The sequence below is a fragment of the Ambystoma mexicanum genome, chromosome 3q (assembly GCF_040938575.1).
Source record: "Ambystoma mexicanum isolate Mex_15411 chromosome 3q, UKY_AmexF1_1, whole genome shotgun sequence".
In the NCBI taxonomy this organism is placed as follows: domain Eukaryota; kingdom Metazoa; phylum Chordata; class Amphibia; order Caudata; family Ambystomatidae; genus Ambystoma; species Ambystoma mexicanum.
The window spans coordinates 266,263,568-266,289,723 of record NC_090926.1 but is presented as its reverse complement, the minus strand read 5'-3'; the positions used below and the strand labels follow the sequence as shown (position 1 = coordinate 266,289,723).

At 45.7% G+C, this 26,156-nt stretch overlaps 1 protein-coding gene across 2 annotated transcripts in view; it reads right to left on the bottom strand.

Moving 5' to 3' along the window:
• Positions 1 to 26,156, bottom strand: part of RDH5 (retinol dehydrogenase 5) — a 274,923-nt gene that overhangs the window by 243,411 nt on the left and 5,356 nt on the right. Inside the window, exon 1 of one of the 2 annotated variants that reach the window (XM_069653728.1) lies at positions 17,186 to 17,225. The exons of the other annotated variant lie outside the window; for it this stretch is intronic. The gene's annotated coding sequence lies outside the window, so the exon portion shown is untranslated. Of the gene's footprint in view, positions 1 to 17,185; positions 17,226 to 26,156 lie in introns of those variants that run through there. 2 annotated transcript variants of the gene reach the window in all.

Genomic DNA, 26,156 nt, shown 5'->3' with positions numbered 1-26,156 from the left:
CAACAATCCATACAAGCGCAATACGCCTCGCACCCACAACAATCTATCTAAGTGTGATACATTTCCTACCCACAACAATATATCTAGGTGTGATACATTAATGTACCCAACAATCCATCTAAGTGTGATACCTTTCCTACTCCTCACAGTCCAGCTAAGTATGGTACATCTCCTGTCCCTAACCGTTCATTGAAGCGAGACACACTTTCCATCCTCAACACTCCATCCAAGTGAAATACACTTTTCTTCACCAGCCTATCCACGCGTGGCACATCTCCCATCCACTGCAATCCATCCCGGTGTGACACACTCCTCACCCTTAAATAATCCATCTGGGTGTGATACAATTCCTCCCCTCCCAAACAGTCTATTGAAGTGTGGTGCATTTTCCACCCTACCCGGTCCGTCTCAGTCAAGCCATCCTGATACAGGAGTTACATAGTCATAGGTAGAAGTACATGGTGATGGAAGCAGATGGATCAGTTAAAAGGAGCAGGGAACTAACAATGGGGTTGGGTAAGGGCAGGCAATTTGGCAGCAGGTGATCTTCAAGCAGCCAGGGTAGGGAAAAATGGGGCGCGGCAGATCGTCTAGTACGATTTTGAATGGGAGCTGGATGGAACCATGGGAAGGGTTTTTTGGAGGGGACAAAGGTGGTAGATGGCATTTTCGACAACCACAGCACATCACAGAGACCACCATGCCCCAGTGGAGGCACACGGCACTGTACAAACACAATGGAACTGTACATATGAATACGGCATGTGCCGGAGCATGCAGCCTTACATGGGGCATGTGAGACTACAGGAGCACATGTGAGTGTACAGGGGTACACTGCACTGTACTGCAGCATATGACAGTAAATGGGGGCATGTGATACTGTACAGGAGCACATGGAACTATATGGAGATGTGGCACTGCACACTAACACATGGCAGAATAAATGGCACAAGTCTCTGGCAGGTGAATAGGCTGAAGATACACGTAGTGCTGTAAAGGTTAAATAGCTGCAAAAAAGAACAGGAGGCGCTGGAATGATTAGGTGGCCTCTACAAGAGGAGGCACCCTGGGAAGGCAGAACATGGCACATTTTGGTGCACATACGGTAGCACTGAATGCTGGCGTGTGAGGGTGACCCTGCACAGGGGAACCTGGGAGGGCATTCCCACAGCATGGTGGTATGTTGCTCTGTAAAGGAGTAGAAAACACTGGGCCTGCCCCCAAATACAACGATAATGTAAATGTTAAAGGTATTTGAACCGCGCACTGTCACCACTGCTGTGGTCCCCAGGTGCTCTGGCCGACCTGAAAAGGAGGGTGTCAAGAGGGGATTAGAGGGGGTTGGAGGGGTTAGTAGGGTGTAGTGGGAATAGGAAAGTGGGAGTTGTGATGTCCGGTTGGCCGCTTCAGTTCGGTTTGTACCGTTTGCTGAGCTTAAGTGCAGTTTTTGATCATTGCCAGAATTCTCATGTGCTGTTGTGGCGGCTTATGTGCTGTTAGTCTGTTGTTACAGTGTGGTGAAGTGCATGCGGAATGCTGTGCAGAGAGGTGGTTGTGTGAGTTTCAGTATGTTGAGTATGCGGAAAGTTGAAATTTTAATGTACGGTTATAATGGTTTTCAAGTATTTGTCGATTTCTTACTACTTTGTCTTTGCGTTTCTTCGCTTGACCTCTAGGTTATTCTGTGTGTTCAGTAGTCCACTTTGACTGACTAGTTGGCAGGCGTGCTGGGTAGTGGGAGCTCTTTTTTGTGGGGCCCCAGTGGTTCGTGTATCTAGCTTATATCTGCTACTTCCCCTGTCTTGCAGCAGGTGTAGCTTTGGTCACAGCACTTGTCCCTTATTGTCCATCAAGTTGGTTGTCCCCACCTTTCCAAGTATCCTTTAGGATTGGTGGTGTGTAGGGCTGGGTGGGCGGTGCATGCCCACCCCCACTTGTATAATGGAGGGGTATGTTACGGTTTATGGTTTCCTAAAGGGGAATTCACGGTTTCGTTGTGGACCTTTCTTCCTAGCTGATTCCTCCTGAATCTGGAGCAGAGAGCCAAGTTTTGAGTCGTTTTCTGAACTCCAGATGACCCGTTGTGTTGCATATGTTCTTCAGTAGGTTATTCCAAATTGAGGTTGCCAGGTGAGTGAAAGATGATCCTCCAAGTTTTCTTTTGTTGTAAAGTTTTGGTACTAGGCGAATGTCGTTGCTTCATCTGAGTGATCTTGTCGGGTGATAGACAGTTATTCTTTTCTTTAGGAACTTTGCTCCCTGGCCGTGCACTGCTCTGTGCATTATGCACATCATTTTGAACTTTATTCTCTATTTTATTGGCAGCCAGTGTAGTTCTCTTCGTGGTAGTCTGAGCAGGAGTCTTGCCGCAGCATTGTGAATGCGTTGACATTTGTTTAACAGTAACTCTGGCATTCCTAGGTATAGGCTGTTGGCATAGTCTACTCTGGACATGAGTGCTATGATGGTGTCTTGTGGGTGAAAGAGAGGAATGGTAGGATCCTTTTTATTGCGTGTAGCAAGAAGAAACATTTCTTGATTATGGCGTTTACTTGTGGTTCAAGTGTTAGTTTGTTGTCCATCAAGACTCCCAGGTTTTTTACTATCGTTGGTAGAGTCTGTGCTGTACCCAGTTCTTTTGGCCATGGGATGTAGTGATTGTTTTTCTTGCTTTTAGATATGATCATTATTTCAGTTTTGCCCGGGTTGAGTTTGAGGCTGTTTGTGTTCATCCAGCCGTAGAGCTCTTGTAGGCAGTTGTTCAGGGTTTTGTTTTCTTCCTGTGTATCTTATATTTTGTAGACAATCTGAGTGTCATCTGGGTAGTTGTGGCATGTGAGGTCGTGTTTTATGATGAGTTTTATTAGTGGCATAAGGAATATATTGAAGAGCAGTGGGGAGAAGGGTGATCCTTGTGGTACTCCGCAGTTGGATTCCCTTGTAGTAGATTTGAAAGGCTTGATCCAGACGGTTTCTGTCCTGTTTGCTAGGAAGCCATAGTAGGGCTGTGTCAGTGATTACTATTTCTCATAGTCTCCCGATGAGGATTTCATGGTTGACTGTCAAATGCTGCGGAGAGGTCCAGACGGATTAGAGCTGTGCTTTTGTCTGAGTCTGCATTAGTCTTTAGATCGCTCCAGATTGAGAGCAATGCTGTTTCTGTTCCCTTCATCGATCTGAAGCCTACTTATGCTTGGTCCAACAGTTGGTGCTCCTCCATGAATTCATGTATTATAGATATATGTCTCGAGTAGTTTAGCTGGGTAAGGGATGTTGGATATGGGCCTATAGTTGGAGCGGTCTTCCATGTTTCCTGCTGTATCCTCGAGGAGCTACTTTATGTATGCTGCTTTGAATGATTGCAGTACCAAAGTGAGCTGATTGAACAATTCAATTGATTGACATCAGGAGAATAATCCTATTGACTTGCGTTGGGGAGGTGCCTCGTAGGTCTGTGGGGGTGGAGGGTAAAATCCCATTGGTTCATGTCTACTGTTTTAGGAGGAATCCCATTAAGCTGCAATGGGAAGGAACCCCTTTACGTTTGGGTATATTACGTCATTTGTAGGCACTCCTGTCATCTGTATGTTTTTGTAGCTGCATGGTTCTGCATTTCTCGTAGACTGTAGTCTTATAGTAGGTAATAAATATAAAATTCCATTTAATACCACCCAACTTAAAATGGTTCTACCGCCACCATTTTTGTATTTGTATTGTTTTTTTTTCTTTTTAGCTGCAGCTTCTGTCTTTTAGTGGGTAAATCTAGTCATCTAGCCTGACTTTTAGTGACATAGGGCCTCATTACAACCTGGGTGCTAAGTGCACCAACTTTACCACCATGGTGTAAACTTTGTTTACACCATGGTGGATGGCGGATTTACCGCCCCATTCCAAGGTGAGTGGGGCGGTAAATCCCCATTTCCCATTTTCCCTTCCCCATTCCCATTTTTGCCCCATAGGGCATAATGGGAGTGGGGAAGGCGCTAATTACGCCGCCGTAAATTACGGCGGCGTAATTAGCACCATGGCAGGTTAGCGCCATGGATTTTAACGCCTGCTAAAAGCAGGCGTTAAAATCAGAATCAGGCGTTAAGGGTTAACGGTGGCGTTAACCCTTAACGCCTGAGTTGTAATGAGGCCCATAGTAATAATAATGTATTTCTTAGATAGTGCTACACACCCATAGATCTCAGCAGAGTGCTAAAATAACAGGGGGTCTTATCATCCAACAGAGTGGTATTTAATTAATTGAACACGGAAGGATGGAAAACTGAGTTTTCGCTGCCGGGATTGCAACCTGCCCGAGCAGGCTGCACACAGATATCAGGGGCGAGTGCTTAGCTCACTGTGCTATCTGACCGGCACATCATTTCAGTGCCCATTTGGTTGAACAGCGATCAGCTGTGGGAGGAGGGGGGGCATTTCTTTGCATTGGCCAGTGGTTGTTACTGTGGTATTGTGAAACCTGGGAGGGTTTATGAGGAAGGACAGGTGTGGGAACCAATGAGATGTGAGCATTTTTTGACAGCTGCTTTGGCAGTGTTGGCTTTTGAGGAGGCTAAAAATGGTGTTCTGTGAAGGGCCCTTCAATGCCTCTGGACTGGGTTTGTGTTTCGGTATGAAGGTGTGTATTTGCCCATCGATTTCTCTTATATATTGTGCCTGAGCTCTGTATACTTATTAGGTTACTCGCCCAGGGTAAACGGAATACCTGAGAGAAGCTAAGACCTCACTTGTCACCTCTCCCCAGAGCCATGGAGCCACACGCCCACTTACCTGCATGATCACTACAGCTGTGAATGTGAAGCTAGAGTAGGAGGTATATCTAGCATGGAAGCTGTCCAGCCTCTTCTGAACAGCTTGGATATAGGGCCTCTTTGAATGCTGAATCTGCCCAGTGTCTCCTGGATGTGATGGTGGCTATTTTTAGTGCTGGTGTTTGCTGGTGTTTCCTGAATAGCGAGTATCTTTGATATTTAATCTGGTGCCTGACTCCGCAACTGCCTGTGATGCCAACACTGCCTCATACATATCAGAATATCTGAATTTCAGGTAGCGCTGCTCATGCTCCTGGATTCTTCAGGCTTGTGGAGAAAGAACTCTAATGCTGAAGTTTTCGGTGGCTAGTGACTGGTTTCTTTGAACCTTTTTCACATACCTCTAGGTGCGCTCTCTTCAATGCTGCCCTTGTGAGACGGTTCAGAACATCCCAGGATGGGAATGGATGAATAATCTGTTAGACTTTGAGGCAGGCACACTGGGCCAGTCCACCGTTCCACCTCGATTATAGTCTAGCCAAGCTCATCAGAGCATGGTATCACAAGTATGACACTGACACACGAGCTACACATTTTAAAAGCTTTATTAAATTCCTGGGGATTGGAAAAACTCCTACTTTGCCCAATAGCTATGATGGATGTAGTCTCTACCATCAAATAATAAAGAAAACACAGTCCTAGTCAGTCTACGTCAAATCAATATAATTTATACTGAAAAAACGAATGCCTGCCCTACCTCTTATACAAAAATTGTGCAAAGGGAAATTTGTATGCAAAGGAAAGTGAATGTTATAACATAAAAGGATCAAGGTGGCTGAGTCAGCTCTGCTTCCCAGGTTAGACATCACGGAGTAAGGCGTAGACAGGATGACATACTCTTGCTCAGGTTATCAAAAAAAGGCAGTTCAAAACGTGGGTCGAGGCCCACTTGGGTTTACACATTAAAGTCACTTATTTCCAGTTCACCAAAAGTAATTTCACAGTTCAACAAAAGTTCACGTAGGTCTCCCTCTGTCGGGCTCGTACCTCTCAACACAACAAGTACCTGATTCAATGCCACGTAGGTCTCCCTCAGTCGGGCTCAGACCTTGCAATCACAGCACTTGCAGTGGTTCCCTTCCCCAAGATTTATTCATATTTGTTAGTGGTTCCCTTCCCCTAACTTATCTCATATTTCAGGTCTCCCTCGGTCGGGCTCGGACCTTTCACTTATTTCAAAGACCATCGATTGTGCAAGGCTTTTTCCGTAGACCTCTGCAGGACCACTTCGACTTTCACTTTATCTCTCCCTTATGGTATTTGCCACAGTGTCTCTTGGTCTTGGTAGTTCCACAACACAATTATAAAAGTTTGAGAAATCTTTCTCTTGAAGCAATCACCTTTTAACTTCCCTTTTTGACGGGATTGATCTTGACCATTGCGAATTTCAGAGTTTGTTCAGTTTGTCGCTTTTTAACAAGACATCAAACATGTCACGTAGACTTTCGAGTGGGCTATTTCCTTTCTCCGGGCGACTCCGCTACTCTGTATCACTCTGGTCACTGTTATCGGAATCTTTAAAGTTCACTACGGGTTTGCTTTCTTTCCCGTCTCATCATCACGCACGCAACCTTCAATTGTAAGATTCACTGTTGCGGCTTCAATCTTTCCTTGACATAAACCAGCCTTTCATGTCTTTCACTAACTCACCGGTTGTGTGTATTCCTTTCTTTTCTCTGCGGCTTTCATTCACAAGTCAAGGTTAATACCACAGGCTTGGCCTCGCCTCCCCAACTCTGCCGTTTACCTGGGAGGGTCGCTGGCGTCGTTGAAACACAAGGCAGGCTTCTTCTTGTCTGGGATTTGGCTTTCTCGACATATTCTTCACGGTTTCCCAGAGGCAACGACCTTCTGCAGGGACCTTCAGGGTTTATCTATCCCTTGCTCTGGTCTCTCGACCAGTCATCCTGCTTCAGTGGGTTCGTCTTCGCCCTGGAAGATCTGCTCCTTCTCGTGTCTCACCTTGCTCAGAGTGTGTCACACGTGTCTGCCTTTTATCCATGTGGGGGGAGCTAATGGGTATCAGATGTATGTGATTAAGGTCAAATGCCCGACTTTGCCTGACCTTGTTAACGGGACATGTCCAATGCGATATGCAAGTGTTAGCCTTTTTACTCTCAGTTCACCTCTTCCTTGGGCCAGCGTTTGTGTAGAAAGGTGGGATGGGGGAGTTGGAACGTCAGAGAATCCTATAAAATAGGATGGGGTATGGGCACGGGAAAAGGGGATAACACGTCTCACCATCGGTTGGCTTACCCCTACTCCCTGAAGATCCCTCACCAGGTGATCCTGCCGCACTGGTCCACCCCAGGGTCTGGATCCAAAGGCGATGGGAATGCCCTGGCCACCTGAGAGAGAGGCCTGCAGGGACTAGTAAGTGAGACACCCTTTGGCTTTGCACATACCCTTCCCCTATGCGATGTAGCTGCATCTGTTTTGCAGGGGAACCAGGAAAGGAAATCAAAGTTCTCCTGTTTTTTACCTTTTCAGTGTTCCACAGCAAAACAGTAGGGTTGCAGGTCTAAGAACCATTGCATGACTCAAGGGTTAGAGTCCTTTCCTTGACTTATCCATACCAAAGATGAGTGGTCAGTGATAAGTGTGAATGTTCTCCCTAGGAGGTAGTATCTAAGGTGGAGATTTTCCCATTTGATGGCAAGGGCTTCCAGTTCCAACATGGAGTAGTTCTTCTTTCGAGGGAAGAGATTACGACTAGTGAATAGGATGGGGTGTTCTAATCAGCCATGTATTTGAGATAATACTGCTCCTAGTCCTGTGGGGAGGCATCACTCTATAACACAAATTCCTTTGAGAAGCCTAATACTTTTAATATGGGATTATGACACAATGTTTGTATCAGGTTATTGTAACAAGCATCATCCTCATCAGTCCAACACATTTTCTGGCGTTCCACATTTCTTAATTTATCTGTCAGTCTGGCTGGTCTATCTGACATATTTGGGATAAACCTACGATAATATACAATCAAACCTAGGGATACCCTAAGATCTCTCTTGGTCTTGGGTGTGGGAGCATCTAGGATGCCTTTCTCTTTTTCTTGATGAGGCTGTACACTACTATTCCCTACAAAGAAGCCTAGGTAGTTCAATGCTAACTGAGCCAGCTTAAATGTATTTGGGTTGGCAGTTAAGACGGCCTTTTGGTCAGGTTCTCATAATAGTGGAAAGATGGAAAATATGGTCTTCCCAAGTTTGACTTTAAATGACTATGTTGTCAATATAGGCCCCACTGAAATTGGAATAAGGCTGTAATATCCTGTCCATGAGTCGTTGCAAAGTCACTTGGGCCCCATGCAACCCAAAAGGAAGGACTTTGAATTGGAATAGCCCTATTGGTGTTGAGAAAGCAATTTTCTCCTTATTAGGTCCATGCACAGGGACCTGCCAATATCCTTTGGTTAAGTCTAGGGTTGACAAGAATGTGGCAAATCATTGATGCGTGGCATAGGATAGGCATCGAAGGCGGAGATGATATTTGCCTTTAACATTTTTTTTAAATCGTCAATCACTACCTGCTTTCGTGCTTATGGGAGTCTATATGGCTTCAAATGGACACTTTCCCCTTTGGAGTTCTGATATTGTGGTAAGTACCATGTACTCTCCCTGGTTTCTCACAAAATACATTGGGGTATGCAAAAATAAGGTTGTTCAAATCCCTTTGCTTATCTTTAGGTAGTTCTTGGGGAATTAATTCTAAGTTGTCAATCTCCTCGGGTACCAAACAGGATGATATAGAGGCGGTAGAAGTAGAAGGATTTTCTTTCCACTCTTTCAGGAGATTTACGTGTTAGAGGTGGGTCTTTTGCCTTCTATCAGGTTGGTCTATTTTATAGGTGCAGGTTCCGGTTTGCTCTAGTACCTCATAGGGCACATGCCACTTTGAGACAAGTTTATTTTCAGAGGTAGATAAAACGACTAACACTTTTTGACCTACTGAAAATGACATTCGATTTACCTTTATGTCATAGGTACCTTTTTGTTGGGCTTGAGCCTTTTCCATATGAGTGTGGACTAGACTTTGGACTAGTTTCATGTGCTCTCGCAATCAGGTAGCTGGGGTATTGGCACCTCTTCTGTTTCCTCCCAGGTGTCCCTGAGCTTGTCTAGGACATCTCTTGGTTCCCTACCGTAGAGTAACTCGAAAGGGGAGAAACCAGTGGATGTCTGATGTGTCTTTCTCACTACAAACAGGGCCCAAGGGATCATACGATCCCAGTCTTTCCCATCCCCATCTACTCACTTTCTCAGAATAATTTTGAGGCTCTTATTAAATCTCTCCACCAATCAGTCCATTTGGGGGTGCTAAACTGAGGTTGTTAAGGTGGTAATGTGTAGTAATTCCTTCACTTCACCCATGAGCTTACTCATGAAATTGGATACCTGATCCGTTAGAATTTCCTTGGGGAAACCAACCCTAGAAAAGAATGGTAGCAAGTGTTTTAAAATTTGCTGGGTTGTGTTGTTTTCATGCATGGGAAAGGCTTCTGGATACCGGGTAGCAAAATCGACCATTACGAGAACATATTTATTGCCCAGTTTAGGAGTTTTCAATGGTCCAATAATATCCATCCCGATTCTAGAGAAAGGAACATCTATTATCGGTAATGGGTTTAGATGGGGCAGATAGGGGAATATGTAAGCTGGACTTTTGGCATATTTCACATTTTTGAAAGAAGTTCTTTATGTCGGCATGGATAACCAGCCAATAGAATTTCCCACTGATGTGAACATGGGTTTTAGATTGTCCCAAGTGTCCCCCTGTCAAGTGTGAGCGTGCAATCTCTAGCACAATCTTACGATGGGTTTTGGGTATTACTGATTACATCTTACTAAGGCCTTCCCCGGAGGTTTTGCTTCTATATCATAATCCCTGTTTCAGGAAGAAAAGGGGACTTCCCTGTTCTTGTCCTTCTCTCTCAGGAATCAATTGCAAGAAAGCCTCTGCAAGCATTGGATCATTTTGCTGGGTGAAGATTAGGTTTGAAAGGATGGTTGGCCCCTATTCCCCTTTTGCTCTGGTTGTACATCTCTCATCGGCCTCTCCAAAGCCTAAATTACCTCTCTCACTTTCCTCTGGTTCAGTTTCCTCCTCAAAATTTGGAAATAGGGCATCCTCAAGAACTCCCTCTGCAATTTTGTCCCTAGGACGTATTTCAAAAGGGGTTTTGCCATGCTTCTGTAAAAGAACTTTTATGTCTCCCCGAAAGTCTGGATCTATAATGCCTGCTAAGACATCCAGACCAAATTTACAGGCTAGGCCAGACTTTGGGGCTAGTCTTATATAACAACCTGCAGGGGGTATCATAACTATGTCAGTGGGAATCATCCCTCTTTTCCCGGGAGGGATAGTGGCCTCTCTGCTACTACAAATATCAAAGTCTATGGATTCTTTCATGGTGGAAGAGGGGTCAGAGGCTCTGTGGCTAAGTTTCTGAAATTTTAGGGTCCCCCAATGTGTCTCAATTGAGTCCTATCCCACTTCTGACACCAAATAAAAGAGAGACATGGTATCACAAATATGACACTGACACAAGAGATATACGTTTCAAAACCTGTATTAAATTCCTGAGGCTTGGAAAAACTCATACTTTTCCATTTAGCTATGATATGAGTAGTCTCTACCATCAAATAATAAAGAAAACACAGCCCTAGTCAGTCTATGTCAAATCAAAATGGCCTATACTAAAAAAAACAAATTTCTGCTCTATCTCTTATACAAGAATTGTGTAAAGGGGAATGTGTATGCAAAGGAAAGTCAGTGTTATAACATAAAAGGATCAAGGTAGTTGAGTACGCTCTCCTCCCCACGTTGGACAGCACAGAGTAAGGCAGCCGCCATAGACAGGATGACATACTCTGGCTCAGGTTATCAAAAAAGGCAGTTCAAAAAGTGGGTTGAGGCCTGCTTGGCCTTCCATTTTAAAGTCACTTATTTCCAGTTCACCAAAGGTTCTTTCACAGTTCAACAAAAGTTCACGTAGGTCTCCCTCTATCGCGCTCAAACCTCTCAACACAAAAAGTACCTGATTCAACATTGCGTAGGTCTCCCTCAGTCGGGTTCGGACCTCGCAGTCACAGCACTTGCAGGGGTTCCCTTCCCCAAGCTTTATTCACATTCGTTAGGGGTTCCCTTCCCCTAACTTACCTCATATTTCAGGTCTCCCTCAGTCGGGCTCGGACCTTTCACTGATGTTGAAGACTTTCGATTGTGAAAGGCTTATTCCATAGACCTCTGCAGGACTTTCATTTGATCTCTCCCTTATAGAATTTGCCCTAGTGTCTCTTGGTCTTGGTAGTTCCACAACACAATCATAAAAGTTCAAGAAATATTTCTTGTAAAGTAATCACCTTTTAACTTCCCCTTGTCATGGGATCAATCTGGACCATTGCGCATTTCAGAGTTTGTTCACTTTGTCACTTTTTAGCAAGACATCAAACATTTTGCTGAGACTTTCGAGTGGGCAATTTCCTTTCACCGGACCACTCCGCTACTCTGTATCACTGGCTTCACAGTTATCAGAATCTTTAAAGTTCACTACTGGTTTGCTTGCTTTCACGTCTCATCAGCATGCGCGCAACCTTCAATTGTAAGATACACTGTTGTGGCTTCAATCTGTCGTTGACACAAACCGGTCTTTCATTAACTCACCAGTTGTGTGCATTCCTTTCTTTTCTTTGCAGCTTTGATTCACAAGCCAAGGTTGATACCACAAGCTTGGCCTTGCCTCCCCAATTCTGCCGTTCACTCAGGAGGGTCGCTGGCATCCTTGAAACACAACACAGGCTTCTTCTTGTCTGGGATTTGGCTTTCTCTGCGTATCCTTCACGGTTTCCCAGAACCAACGACCTCATGCAGGGATCTTCAGGGTTTCTCTATCCCTCGCTCTGGTCCCTCGATCGGTCGTCCTGTTCCAGTAGGTTTGCCTTCGCCCCAGAAGATCTTCTCCTTCTCGTGCCTCACCTTGCTCAGAGTGTGTCTCAATGTTACGCCTTTTATCCATGTGGGGGAGCTAATGGGTATCTGATGTATGTGATTAAGGTCAAATGCCTGACTTTGTCTGACCTTATTAATTGGACATGTCCAATGTGATATGCAAGTCTTAGCCTTTTTACTCTCAGTCCTCCTCTTACTCGGCCCAGTGTTTGTATAGAAAAGGGGGGGCGTTGGAACGTCTGAGAATCCTATAAAATAGGATGGGGTATGGGTACGAGAAAGGGGCGATACCGCGTCTCACCATTGGTTGTCTCACCCCTACTCCCCGAAGATTCCTCACCCAGGTGATCCTCCCGCACTGGTCCACCCCCAGAGTCTGGATCCAAAGGTGTTGGCTGTGCCCTGGCCGCCTGAGGGAGAGATCCCCGTGGACTATTAAGGGAGACAACCTTTGGTTTCTCACAAGTGTTTGTCCATTTCATTGGCCTGCTGTCCTCCTACAGGCAAACGCTGAAGTGGTTGTTTCCTTTGTGAGGAAGTCTCATGTTTGGGGTTAGTAGATAAAACTAGGGAAGCCATGGTGGCCGGATGCTACCACCCGCTCCATAATGTACGGCCACGGAGGGCAGCAATTGGAGGATCCCCCAGCCTCCCCAGTCCATCTCTAATCTGTATCCCATCACCCTAACTCTTCCCTGCTGCCCCATCTCCAACCCTCCCCACTTCATAGGATGGTCAGTGTTTTATGCACATCTAGGTTTGATTGTTCAGAAGACTGAGCCAAAGATAGAGCTGGTGATGTGCACAGGATCACACTAATTTGGATACATAGGTAATCCTGCCCTCAAGGTTCAAAATTATACACCTAACACAAATCAGAATTGTCATAAAAAGTAATTTTCATATCAAACAGATTAAGACTCCCCCAATTATTTATTATGCATTTGATAAAAATGCTCAACATAACTTTGATTGCTACATTTGACAATAAAGGGAGAATACTCATACAGAATCCTGCTCCCAGCTTCTGAAGTTGCACACAGCGGTTAGTACTTGTAGTAGCTTCATTCCATTTAATTTTGACCCCCAGTTTGATGATCATGAGGGGAGAATACCGGAAGGAGAGCCAAGGATAAAGGTGATTAAATAAATCCACAAAATAATCTGAGGGTGGGGGGAGTATTAGAAGCACTTGAAACCCCAAACCAGGTCCGCCCAGACATGGCGCTGAGCATATGGACCATCAGGTGTGGAAATAAAATGAACAAATGAATTGGAGGGGGACAAGTAGTAGCAGATCAAGTTGCATCCGCCCTGCACTCAAGAGATATGCAGCCCGGGGCAGAGGCCCAGGCTTCCTGTGTCTAAGACTGGTCCTGCGAGAATGCAAGGTCCCACAGCTACAAGTTTGCAAATATCCAACATGTGTTTGATTTGTGGAAAAACGAAAGATGGTCATCAACTTTGCCGAATGGGCTTGAGAAGAAAGCCTGCGATTGTGGACGCTCCGGAACTGTTAGCCAACAATCGCTGGGAGGAGGACTGGTGGCATCGAATGCAGTAATTATGTAAGAAACAAAATGGCAGACAACTCTCTTAAGGGAGCAACCAAAAATAGCCGAGGAGGACAATCTGAATTGCGGTAGCCAATCCCCATGCTCAGCCTACGCAGCTACAGAGCTGAACATGGTTTGGAATAGGGGATATGCACTGCCATAATCACATGTTCTGTTAAGTGCTGGATCTGGGGCTTTACAGGGGGATGGCAGTGGCGTGTCAGGACACCAAGAAAGGCTGAATGGAGAGTGAGGAAGAAAGCATGCAAGAAAAGAGGTGCAGAAGCAGAGAGAGTAGGAGGCGAGAATGTGAAAGGAGGAGAATGAGGCTGGGAAGTCTTGGAGGTGGAGACAGTAAGAGGACAAGGTAGAACGTGCAAAGACCTGAAGAGAGGAGATGAGGAGCAGAAAGAAAGGAAAGTAAAAGCAAGAGTGGACAAAGGTGGCAAAGGAAAGGGGAGGAGCGTAAAAGACATGGAGCATCTCAAGGAAGAAGGCTGGGAGAAAGGAAGTGCGGTGGAGGGTACAGGAAGCAAATTTGGGGTGGTTGAAGGGACAAGGAAGGCAACAGACCAGTAATCTCAGAAGAGGAGGATGCTGGAGGAGAAGTGTGAGAGCAAAGAGAGGTGGAAAGGAGTAGACGCGATGGACATGGCAGCCTCAGTGGGGTGGACTGGGAACTAAACGAGGCACTGGAAATAATTACTGGGGACCAAAAGAGGCCCTGGAAATAAAGTTCAAAGAGGCCCCATATGACACATTTTCAGCAAGCCCAATGCTTTTCCTATGAGAACATTTGGAAATAACACACAGAAGAGGCCCAGGGTGCAGAGGCCAACCGGGAAATCTCCAGAGTTCCCTATATGCCAGTCCACCCTTATTGTCTCAGACTCACTTCATCCATCAACCACAATGAGCAGGTGGGAGCTGTAGTGTAAGCCCACATATGTCGACACTGTGCAGAGCATCTATGGGTGGTGAAAGCAGCGGTTCCCACCCGCAGTGTCACAGGAGTGCTAGACAATATTTAAGCTCTGGCACTTATTTTTACAAATTAAGCACTAGGCAGTCTCTCTACCTAGACAGCTGGAGAGGAGGAAGATTATAGGAGAGAAAGCAGATGAAAGAGGAGAGGTGCGCTGGAAAGTAAAAGGGGAGGTGAAGAGGGCCAGGCTATTATGGGGCATTGGAGAGGAGGGGCGGCGAGAGGGGAAGTGGGCTAGTCTGGAACACAGAGAAGGGATCAAGAGGAACCCAGCTGTGGGGCCCCCCGGCCATTGAGTGCTGTTAGAGACTGTAGCAGATTCTTAAACCAGCACCACAGCGTGTGCACCAGAAGCTACGAAGCGAGACCTGACACCCCTTGCCCATTGCACCCCGACAAGCAACCAAGGGCTCTTCAAGCCCTGGCAGGTGTAAGGGACCATATAGGAGATCCATATCTGTAACAGACATCACGAGTTGGGTGGTAGCCCTTAAATGCGGGGGTAACAGTATTACTGACACATTTAAGGGCTGGTTCTATCACGAGTTTGGCAGCATTGCTCTGAGCTGCGGGTAAATAGCTTTAAAAATGCCAATTTTTGGTGCAATTACCGCCAGCTGTATTAGCGCATGGTAATTGCACCGTAAATGCCCCATTGAGTCCAATAGATCCAATGGAGAATGGGGAGTTAGCGCTACTGCTGAACCCATGAGCCAGCGGTAATACTGCCAGACCGGTTGGCGGTATCGCTATTTGCCCGGGAGGTATCCCAGCCGCCCAACTCATGATGAGGCCCAATGGCGAGACTAACAACTCAGCCAAGAAGAGGACGTTTGATAAGCCAAGGGAAGTGGGGGATACCCGACTGATTAAAGTCCTGAAGACAGCTCAAATGACTTTTCTCTGTATTTCTTTTTGGGGTTGTCGCACATTCCCATATCAAGACCGCCCCAATCCCTTGGTATAGTTGTGTTATAAAAATATGAAATTTCCGAAGTGTCAAGTCTCCTGTGGATCCCTCGGCTGCGACATTGCTGCCTGGTGCAAAGCCCCCATGAAGATAAGCTCATTGGCTTTTACACTACGCCAAATCCCTGCTGTAGCAGTTTCAGAGCGGCGAGGCTTGTGCGAGACTGGTGTATTTTGTCCCCCACCGCGGTTCTCCAGATCTTAGTCTGCGGAAGGAAAAATTAGCCGGGAAAATGCATTCCATAAATTATACAGCAAAAAATAAGCTGCTCCCATTTATTATACCAAGAAAAACACTATATTGGGGAAGGAGCTACCTTGATGTGTCTTGTTTATGTCTGCATAATGCACATTGCCTTGAAGTACCTTTCTGGAAATCTGTACATATAAGAAAATAGACACAATGGGAATCCCTTCATTTCCTCAACTCTCATGCTGCCATGTACACTTCCAAAACATGCAGTCTATTGACATTCCTAAAGTGCCAGGCTATTATGCAAGTCTATGCAAAAAGGACGAGCATACTCGTCCTTGGCACTTAAGGGTTAACTGAGTCCCCGAAACGTGAATCTGTTACCTCAACATTTCCTTAGTCCTGGACATATAATGAATTGACAGTGGCAAATTAAGACTACACGTCCACACTATAGGCAGGAGGACGCCCCTGTGGACACAAAGCCTTCAATGCCTTCTACACTTCACACCAAGAAAGCTTACAAGCACACAGAGCTCAGGGAACTAGCGCTACAATATTGCCTCTCCCCTCCCCTCTGGCCCCTCCCAACTAACCAATCCACCCAGTGTCCTCCAGATCTGCCAGAGCACCAGGAGACCATGCAAATGGCAGCGGTGCGCGGTACAAAGCCTAACGACGCAGCATAACATTGAAAGCAGCATCTTTAGGTTTGCCTAGAGAGAATTTGCTCTCTTGTAAACGTAAAGAATTGCAATCTCACACATAAACTCTGGAGACCAGCAGAAACTCGGTCTGATTGGTTCGCTACATCTCATGGTTGTTCCCAGGTTGGCATGCATCCTCAAGTTAGGTAGCTCAAGAGCCAGGGCTGGAAATTACTTTTCTCTGGTCTGGGACAGGTTCGGCGGTGGATTCTGTGAATGGTGGAATGCCCATGTTGCAAAAGGTCTGCTGGCGACACGACCTGGTGATAGCTTCTCATCGTTACCACAAGGTTTCACACACACAAAACAAAGGTCGAGTGATGCTTATTACCCACTTTTGCCGAATGGCAATTTCACCAAAATATGTTTGCTGCTTTTTTTGCCAATTTTTTTTTTTACCACAGACATGTAGATGATAAGTTGGTGTAAGGTATATAGAAAGAGAGGGGCATCAAAAGAGGGCGGGGGGAGGAGGGGAATTGCTGTTTGTGGTAAAAAAAAGGAGTAAATTCATCCCAAAAACATTCACTTGTGATTGGCAAAAACTAAATCGGCAAACCTCCATAGATCCGAAGGACTGTGATGAAGTTGGCGATGAACACGTGAAAGCAGGAGCAGCATCTTTAAAGCTAAGCATCTCATTTCTTAGTGGGGTTTTAAGCAAAAACAATGTTGCCACTTTAGGCTAAGCAATTGTCAGTTTTTTTTTGCCAATTCGCCAACAATTACCACTTACTTTTTGCCCCAAATTTGAGGCCTCCTGAATAATGGCATTGGTAATGTAGACCGCCGAAGGAAGAGTTACAGCGCCTCCCCCGGGCAAGCACTTCCCTACTCCAAAAAGAAGACACCAATCCCATTGCCAATCTATAGGACCCTGTGCTGCGCCACCAACCACATACATACATACAATCAACACATGTCTAAACTTAGCTGAGTGATGATCCATGCACAAGTGAAGGCCCTGCTGCTCGCCCATCCCTTGGCAGAAGGCGTCTACTTACCTGTGTGCTCTCTCCTCTTGTGAAGGTGCAGGACAGGAAGCGGGGTACCGGGAGAGACTGCGGGTGATGGGGAGAGGGCAGAGTGTTGGAAGCTGGACAAGCCCCTTCGAGCTAGCTCCCACCCCAACCTGCATGTTGTGCCAGGCTTCTGAGGCAGCCATTTCCCCTCCGCAGGGCAGCACAACCAACCTCAAGCATGGTTTTACCTTGTTGACCCTTACCCTTTAGTTGCTTGATTCAATAGGCACAGTTATCAAGGGGCCTGCATTTATGCATATGCCAAAACCTATCTGGGGGTATTCTGTCACGGGTTGCTTGTGCCCCTGTGCAGTGGAGACCTAGCGTGAACCGCTTTATCTGAGGACACGGAGAAGGCTGATTTTTGTAATGGTTGATCTCTACTTTTATGGCACAAAATACAATGGAATGGAAATGTGCCTAGTGGAACTCTCAGTGGTTATGATTAATTCAAAGCTTTCCAGCTTTTTCTTTTTGGTGGACTCGAGATACCTACGATGGCACAGTCATTGAAGGCCCCTACCACATAACTCTGCAACTGTGTGCTACAAACCCAGTGGCCAGCAAGATAGCATAACATGCCTGCTGAAGGAACCCTTGTTCTTAACCTACAGTTCACAGGTTAATCTCTTACCATGGCTGACTTGAACTACTATGAGAAATTGTGTGTTCTTTTCTCCTGCCTCCTACCTGGCCGAATAGTGTAACAAATGGCCCATAATTCGTTCTCCTTATCAGGGATGAGCCCATAGAAACAGTCAATATGAGCTATATACAAATTAACATGAGCCTCAACAAGCTGGGAATTACCACCAGTTGGCAAGGCTGAGGCGCACTGTCCACCCCACTCCCAAATATGTTCTATTGGGTAAGCTGTCAGCCTCTCCACTTTACCATATTGTATGATCTTGCCCATTTCATGATCTTCCAGCTTTTCCACTTACCTAAATTCACTCTAATTTGGAAGTGCTTAAAAACCTGAACAATATTGGCAATGTAAGTGAAACCAGGGACACTTTGCTGGATAGACCAAGTGCACAACATCCCATAAGCAAACACAACACACATGTGCAACAAGAGTACAGCTCACTTTTCACACAGTCTTAATAAAAGGCATGCAAACCCAGAGACGTTTTTTATAGGAGGGCAAAAGGAGCACTTGCCCAGGGCCCCCACCTTGGAGGGGGCCCCCACAAGGCTACCTGATCTAAAGAAGTAAGATTCCATTGTTCACCAGACTTAAATAGCACACGCCAGGAGATTTTATGGCATGCTGCTGAGGCGCTAAACCTATTGCCTGTCTGTTTTGACAAGTACATTCTGCCTTGATCAATTAATCATGTAATGCTTTCTGTGTTCACTGTGGAATACATAGTTTGTGTGTTCTGTACCGCACAACTCCTAAAGCATTCTTTCCTTCCTGTGGGAATTATGTTGATCATGTGCAATAGCCAAAGTTGAAATGCATATTGATTAATTGACTGCCGCAATGGTTCAGAAGCTAGCGCAGTGTGTTAAGCACTCATGTAAAGTTGATTTTAGAAGTGTGCCTAATAGCCTCTCTGTACAAAGTTGAATTTAGAAGTGTGCCAAGTATCCTCTCTGCGTAAAGTTGAATTTAGAACTCTGCCTAATAGCCTCAATGTGCAAGACTTGAATTTAGAACTGTGCCTGATATCCTCCCTGTGTAAAGTTGATTTAAGAAGTGTGCCTAATAGCCTCTCTGTACAAAGTTGAATCTAGAAGTGTGCCAAGTATCCACTCGGTGCAAAGTTGAATTTAGAAGTGTGCCTAATAGCGTGTCCTAGTTGAATATAGAAGTCTCCCTAATAGCGTGCCCTGGTGAATTTAGAATTGTGACTAATATCCTCTCTGTGCAAAGTAGAAGTTACAAGTGTCCCTAATAGCGTGCCTACTTGAATTTAGAAGTGTACCTAATAGCGTGCCTACTTGAATTTAGAAGTGTGCCTAATAGCCTCTCTGTGCAAAGTCGAATTTGGAAGTGTCCCAAGTATCCTCTCTGTGCAAAGTTGAATTTAGAAGTGTCCCTGATAGCCTCTCTGTGCAAAGTTGAATTTAGAAGTATGCCTGATATCCTCTCCGTGTAAAGTTGAATTTAGAAGTGCGCCTAATAGCGTGCCCACTTGAATTTAGAAGTGTGCCTAATAGCGTGCCTACTTGAATTTAGAAGTAGGCACGCCTAATAGCTTCTCTGTGCAAAGTCAAATTTAGAAGTGTGCCAAGTATACTCTCTGTGCAAAGTCGAATTTAGAAGTGTCCCAAGTATCCTCTCTGCGTAAAGTTAAATTTAGAACTCTGCCTAATAGCCTCAATGTGCAAGACTTGAATTTAGAAGTGTGCCTGATATCCTCCCTGTGTAAAGTTAATTTTAGAATTGTGCCTAATAGCGACTCTGTGTAAAGTTGAATTTAGAAGTGTGCCTAATAGCCTCTCTGTGCAAAGTTGAATCTAGAAGTGTGACAAGTATCCTCTCTGTGCAAAGTTGAATTTAGAAGTGTGCCTAATAGTGTGTCCTAGTTGAATTTAGAAGTGTCCCTAATAGCGTATCCTGGTGAATTTAGAAGTGTGCCTAATATCCTCTCTGTGCGAAGTTAGAAGTGCACCTAATAGCATGCCTACTTGAATTTAGAAGTGTGCCTAATAACCTCTCTGCGCAAAGTGGAATATAGAAGTGTGCCAAGTATCCTCTCTGTGCAAAGTTGAATTTAGAAGTGTGCCTAATAGAGTGTCCTAGTTGAAACTAGAAGGGTCCCTAATAGCGTGCCCTGGTGAATTTAGAATTGTGCCTAATATCCTCTCTGTGCAAAGTAGAATTTAGAAGTGTGCCTAATAGCGTGCCCTAGTTGAACTGACAAAGTGTCTCTAATATCCTCTCTGTGCAAAGTATACTATAGAAGCGTACCTAATAGCGTTACTAGTCCAACTAACTAGTATTCCCTAATAACCTCTCTGTACAAAGTTGATTTTAGAAGGGCGCCCAATAGTCCACCCTGGTTGAATTTAGAACAGTGCTTAATTTCCGTACTGTGTAATGTTGAATTTAAAAGTGAACCTAATAGCCTCTCTGTGCAAAACTTGAAGTTTTAAGTGTACGTAAATATCCCTTCTGTGCAAAGTTTAATTTAGAAGTGTGCCTAATATCATCTCTGTGTAATGTAGAATTTAGAAGTGTGCCTAATAGTCTAAGATCCCCTCTGTGGAAAAATTGAATTTAGAAGTGTGCCTAAATATCCGCCCTGTCCAAAGTTGAATTTAGAAGTGTCCCGAATATCCTCTCTGCGCAAATCTATATTTAGAAGTAGACCTAATAGCGCACCTTGCACAAATTTAGAAGTGTGCCTAATAACGTGCCCTAGTTGAATTCAGAAGTGTCCCTAATACCCTCTCTGTTCAAATTGAACTTGGAAGTGTACCTATTATCCTCTCTGTGTACACAATATCCCTCTCTGTGCAAAAGTGGGCCCATTAGCATTGAGTTATTAGTTGAATATAGAAGCATCCCTAATATCCTATTTCAAATTTAGAAGTGGGCCAAATAGCGCCCCTTGCTTGAATCTAGAAGTGTGCCTAATAGCGTACCCCGATTGAATTTAGAACTACAATTAGAAAGTCCTCCTAAACTGCACTTAAAGTCCACCTAAAAGCATTCCTTTGCTACATTCAATCTCTCCCTAATAGATTACCTGTGTTCCAGCTTGCTAGAAGAAAGTCTACCCAACAGAATAACTGTGCTGTAGTTGCAACTAAATAGTCCCCCTTAACAGCATATCCTAAGGTGTAGCTACACTTCAAAACAGCCTAATATCTGCATCCTAGTTACAATTAGTAACTAAAACCTAGAATAAGTGAATAATATCACCCTGCTTTGTGGAACCCAGAAACCAAGACTAATCTCACCCAGTGATATAGCCGGATTTATAAAGTCAAACATAAAGTGTAAGTTGCACCCGAAACTACACCTAATAGCACGTACCAACCATGAGTGGACCAAATCCACCAAGGTCGGCAGGAAACCGTGGACCACCTCCACTCTCCGGTCAGCCTTGCCTCCCGTCCCCCCCTTCCCAAATCATCCCACCCAATCCACCAAGGTCGGCTGGAAACCGTGGACCACCTTGACTCTCCGGTCAGCCTTGCCTCCTGTCCCCCCCTTCCCAAATCATCCCACCCTCCACCACATCCCCTACCCATCCCCTTTCCAAACACCAAGCCAGAGGGGCACGATGGCGAGCCAACCACCCTAAAACCACTGCTCCCCTGAACCCCATCACCGACCAACCTACGCTGATCATGCCCGCTCCCCTCACTATCATACCGGACACTCCCTGCCCTACAATCATGCACCCCCCGCTTTTCCCACTAACCCCCACCATCATCCCCCCGACCACACCCCTCCCCCTCCCTGAAAACAGCATGCCTAGCCCTAGCAAGAACAGAAGCCTCATCCCTCTCCCCCTCTGACCCTCCTACCCTCTCTCACACACCAATCGCAACAAAGACAGTAAAGAGTAAACGTACCTGGTCCCCTCAATCTCTCAGCACTCATCACCGCCCCTGTCTCGACCCACCACCTCATTCCCCCAATCACCACCATCCCCCCTTGCTTCACCCTTCCTGAAACCCCTCTCCCTCGTTTTCTCACCGACGGCAACTGAAATTCCTAACTGCCCACACCCCACCTTCAAATCCCCCATGCCAAACCCAATCACCGTAACACACGCATCCATCCACTCCCACCCGAAACCCGCCAACCTTTCTGCTCGCCCACTTTTCCCACTGATCATCAACCACCCCACCCCTCTCCCTCTCCAGTTTCCACCCTCTCCACCCAATCCCCCTCCGCTGCAGCTCCAACACCAACCTCACCTACCGAAGTGACTTGCATCCTATTCAATGCCCGATCCATAGCAAAAAACAGACAAAGCATCTTTGACCTCCTCGCCTCTGACAAACCAGACCTGGTTTTCATCACTGAAACCTGGCTCTCTGACGACTTTGCCCCAATCGCCAATGAAGCCTTCCCCCCTGACTACTCCCTCATCCCACTGAACCGACCCTCTATGGGAGGGGGAATAGCATTCGTCTTCAAGTCTCACTTCCACGCCTCAATCACCGACAATCAACCTTCCATTCCTTCCTGCGAATCACTCCTCGTTAAACTATCCCTCTCCCGGTCGTTCTCACACAATTTCCTAATAATCTACAGACCCCCTGGCTATGATAGACAATTCTCAAACAACCTCTGCGACTCTATTGCCACCCTTCAACTATACCATCCCAACCTCACCCTTCTTGGAGACTTCAACATATGGCTCGACATCCCCACCAACCCTATGACTCACTCTCTGGTTGACGGTCTAGACGCGATTAACTTCCAACCCCACATAAACGGCCCGACTCACTATAAAGGACACACTCTTGATGCCATCTTTAGCTCCCACAATCGGATATATCTAAACTCCCCCACCCCTATCATCTGGTCCGATCACTTCATTGTTTCTTTCGCCATTCGCTCACCCGACCAGCTTCCCGTACTCGAACCTGAACCTCCGAATCTACGCAAATGCTTGAAAAAACTAATATTTGTTCCCTACCTAGCCGACGCACTCCTCCAGTCTCCTCCACCTATCTGCCAACTCAATAAACAACTAACCCCCGACGCCTTTGACTCATGGCTCAACACCTCACTAATGCGGCTCACACCCTCTTGCAAACCATCAGCCCGCCGTGGCCTCTTCCCTAGACGGTTCACACCTGATTTGAAGACCACTAAACAACTATATAAATTCCTAGAACGCAAATAGCAGAAAGACAAAACCCAAGAAAGCAGAACCACCTTGGCCCAACACCTTCATCAGTACAAGGCCGAAATCCGGAAAGCAAAAAAAGCCCACTACAACTCCCGAATCCTAAACTGCAAAAACCCCAGCAAAGAACTTCACAAAATCATCAACGAATTCACCAAACCGGCATGCACTACCACCGTCCCGACTCCCTCACAATCACTGTGCGACTCACTCTCTCTCCACTTTTACGCCACAGCTCTTGAAAGAACAAATGCCCTAACCACCAAACTAGCTCTCTTACATCCACCAGGCAACCCTCCCCCCATACCGGCCAACCCACCGCTTGCGACCACTACGCAACCAACGTTCGACTCCTTTAGTCCAATATCACCCGACCATTTTCTTAAACTTCTTTCTGCCCGCAAACCATCCGGCTCTCCACTAGACCCTTGCCCGGCCACAACCCTCAAAGAAATATTCGCTTCCAACTGCGCAGGAGAACATGCAAGATCCATCATAAAGGACTCCCTTTCCTCAGGTATTTTTCCGATATTTTCAAAACGCTTCATGTCAAATCTCTTATAAAAAAAACCTTCCCTCGACCCTCTAGAGCCCAAAAACTACTGCCCCATCTCAAACACCAAGTTCCTTGCCAAACTCATTGTCCGAACCGCCTACACCCAACTAAATGCCTTTGTTGAAGCCAACAATCTCCTTGACCCCGCACAATCAGGTTTCAGAACCCGGCACGGAACTGAAACCACCCTAACATCAATCTGGGATGACCTTAAAATCACGGCAGACTCCGCGGGATGCGCCGCATTAATCCTTCTCGACCTATCCATCGTCTTCGACACAATCAATCACTCAATCCTCCTTGACCGCCTCCACTCCCTAGGAATTCATGGAACCGCTCTCAGATGGATAGCCTCAATCCTCAAAGATAGGTACCAAATAACGATACTCTCCACCTATTCCTCCCAAGCCCGACCAGTCGACACAGGAGTTCCACAAGGAGCATGCCTATCTGCCCTCCTGTTCAATCTCTACTTGATCACCCTCCCATCAATAATTCGTTCACACAACATCCTGTGTTACAACTACTAACTTGCAGTATCGGCTCTCATATTTGAAGTTTCCAACAATGTAACCTCAGTTGGACTCTATCTATGGTGCCACTGCAACTAAGCTCTACAACCCTCTTGCTGATTCTGCACCTTGTTACGCTTGGGTTAGGTGCGCATTATAAATAATAAACAATTACAATTACTATGCTGATGACGCTCAACTAATTCAAAAACTCTTGAACTCAAACCCCATCCGCCGACCTGACCTTGCCTCCTGCCTCCTCGACATAGAGCTCTGGATGACCCAAAGACACCTCTTGTTAAACCCCTCTAAAATCGAAATCATTGTATCTGGCAACTCCAAACTTCTTCCACACCCACTACCCTGGCCATCTGCCACGGGCAACTCACCGACCCCCTGTAACTCAGTAAAAAACCTTGGATGCACCCTTGACTCTGACTAACACTCTCGCGTCAAGTCACCAATGTCTCAAAGTCCTGCCACTACCACCTTAAAACTCTTAGGCGCATCTTTCCATATCTCTCCTTTCCCAACAGACTCTCCACGGTCCAATCAATTGTTATGTCAAGACTGGACTACGCTAACCCCCTCTACCTCAGAGTCCACGCTTACCAACTGAATAAACTTCAAAGAGCACAAAACGCTGCAGCCAAACTGCTACTATCGCTCGGCCCGAGAGACCACATCTCCCCAGCCCTTAAAACTATGCACTGGCTTCCAGTGGCCCGAAGGATGACTTTCAAAACCTTATACATTTCTCATCGAGCAGTGCATAAAACCGGACCTCAATATCTTCAAGACAAGCTAAAACCCTACCACCCGCCACGTACTCTAAGATCAAGCTCAGCCGGCCTCCTAGTCATACCTAAAACAAACTCATTCAGGTTAGGCGGATCATCATTCTCAGCCTTGGCCCCCACGCTGTGGAACGCACTCCCACCCCACACCCGCCTAACTGAAGATCTAATGTCTTTCCGCAAACTACTGAAAACTTGGCTCTTCCCCTAAAACCAACCCGTACGCAAACTAACCCAAACTGAACAACAGCCTCTCAATGACACCAACCCAACAAACTAGTAGATCTTGAACAACAATAAGACAAATAACAATACTACATCAAGATCCATGCGAGAAAGCGACAACTAATAACCGCTAATGTAAACTAAAAGGACAAACAGAATAGAACAATTGAAGTAGATCAAAGCAGTGAAGTGGATAGAAAGAATAAATTGTACGAAAACAGTAATGAGGTTTAAATTAATGAAATGGATGTAATGAGTGCAAACTGAACAAAATGAGCGAAACAAATAAAGAGAAGAGGATGGAAAGATGAATACAAGTGACTGTAATGAGTGCAATGAACAAAATAAACAAAATGGGCGAAAGGAATAAAGAGAAGAGGATGGAAAGATGAATACAAGAGACTAATGAGTACACAGACAGATGACACTGACTGTATGAATGCATGGCATAAATGGAAAATACAGAATAGACGATTCAAGTACATGAGACGAGTGTAGTTCATGAAACAGATAGAGAGCACAGAACGGATCCAGTGCGTATGACGAGTGACACGGCCTGAAATCGATAATGCACAAATGAATGAACGAAGTGAATGGAGCGGTTGAAATCGTTAGAATGAATGAAACGCGTGGAAGAGATGAGTGCGCCGAGCGGATGAATGCGCTGAGCAGATGAGTGTGTTGACCAGATGAGTGTATAGAACGTATGAGTATGTTGTGCGGATGAGTGTGTTGAGCAGATGGGGTGTAAAACGGATGAATGTGCAGAGCGGACGAGTGTGTAGAGCGGATGAGTGCGTAAGTGCGGAGGAATGTGTAGAACACAGGTGTGCATAGAGCAGATGAATGTGCAGAGGGGACGAGTGTAGAGCGGATGAGTGAATAGAGCGGACGAGTGTGTAGGGCGAATGAATGCGTAAGTGCGAAGGAGTGTGTAGAACGCAGGAGTGCATAGAACATATGAATGTGCAGAGCAGATGAGTGTATAGAGCGAATGAGTGTATAGAGCAGATGAATGCATAGAACAGATGAATG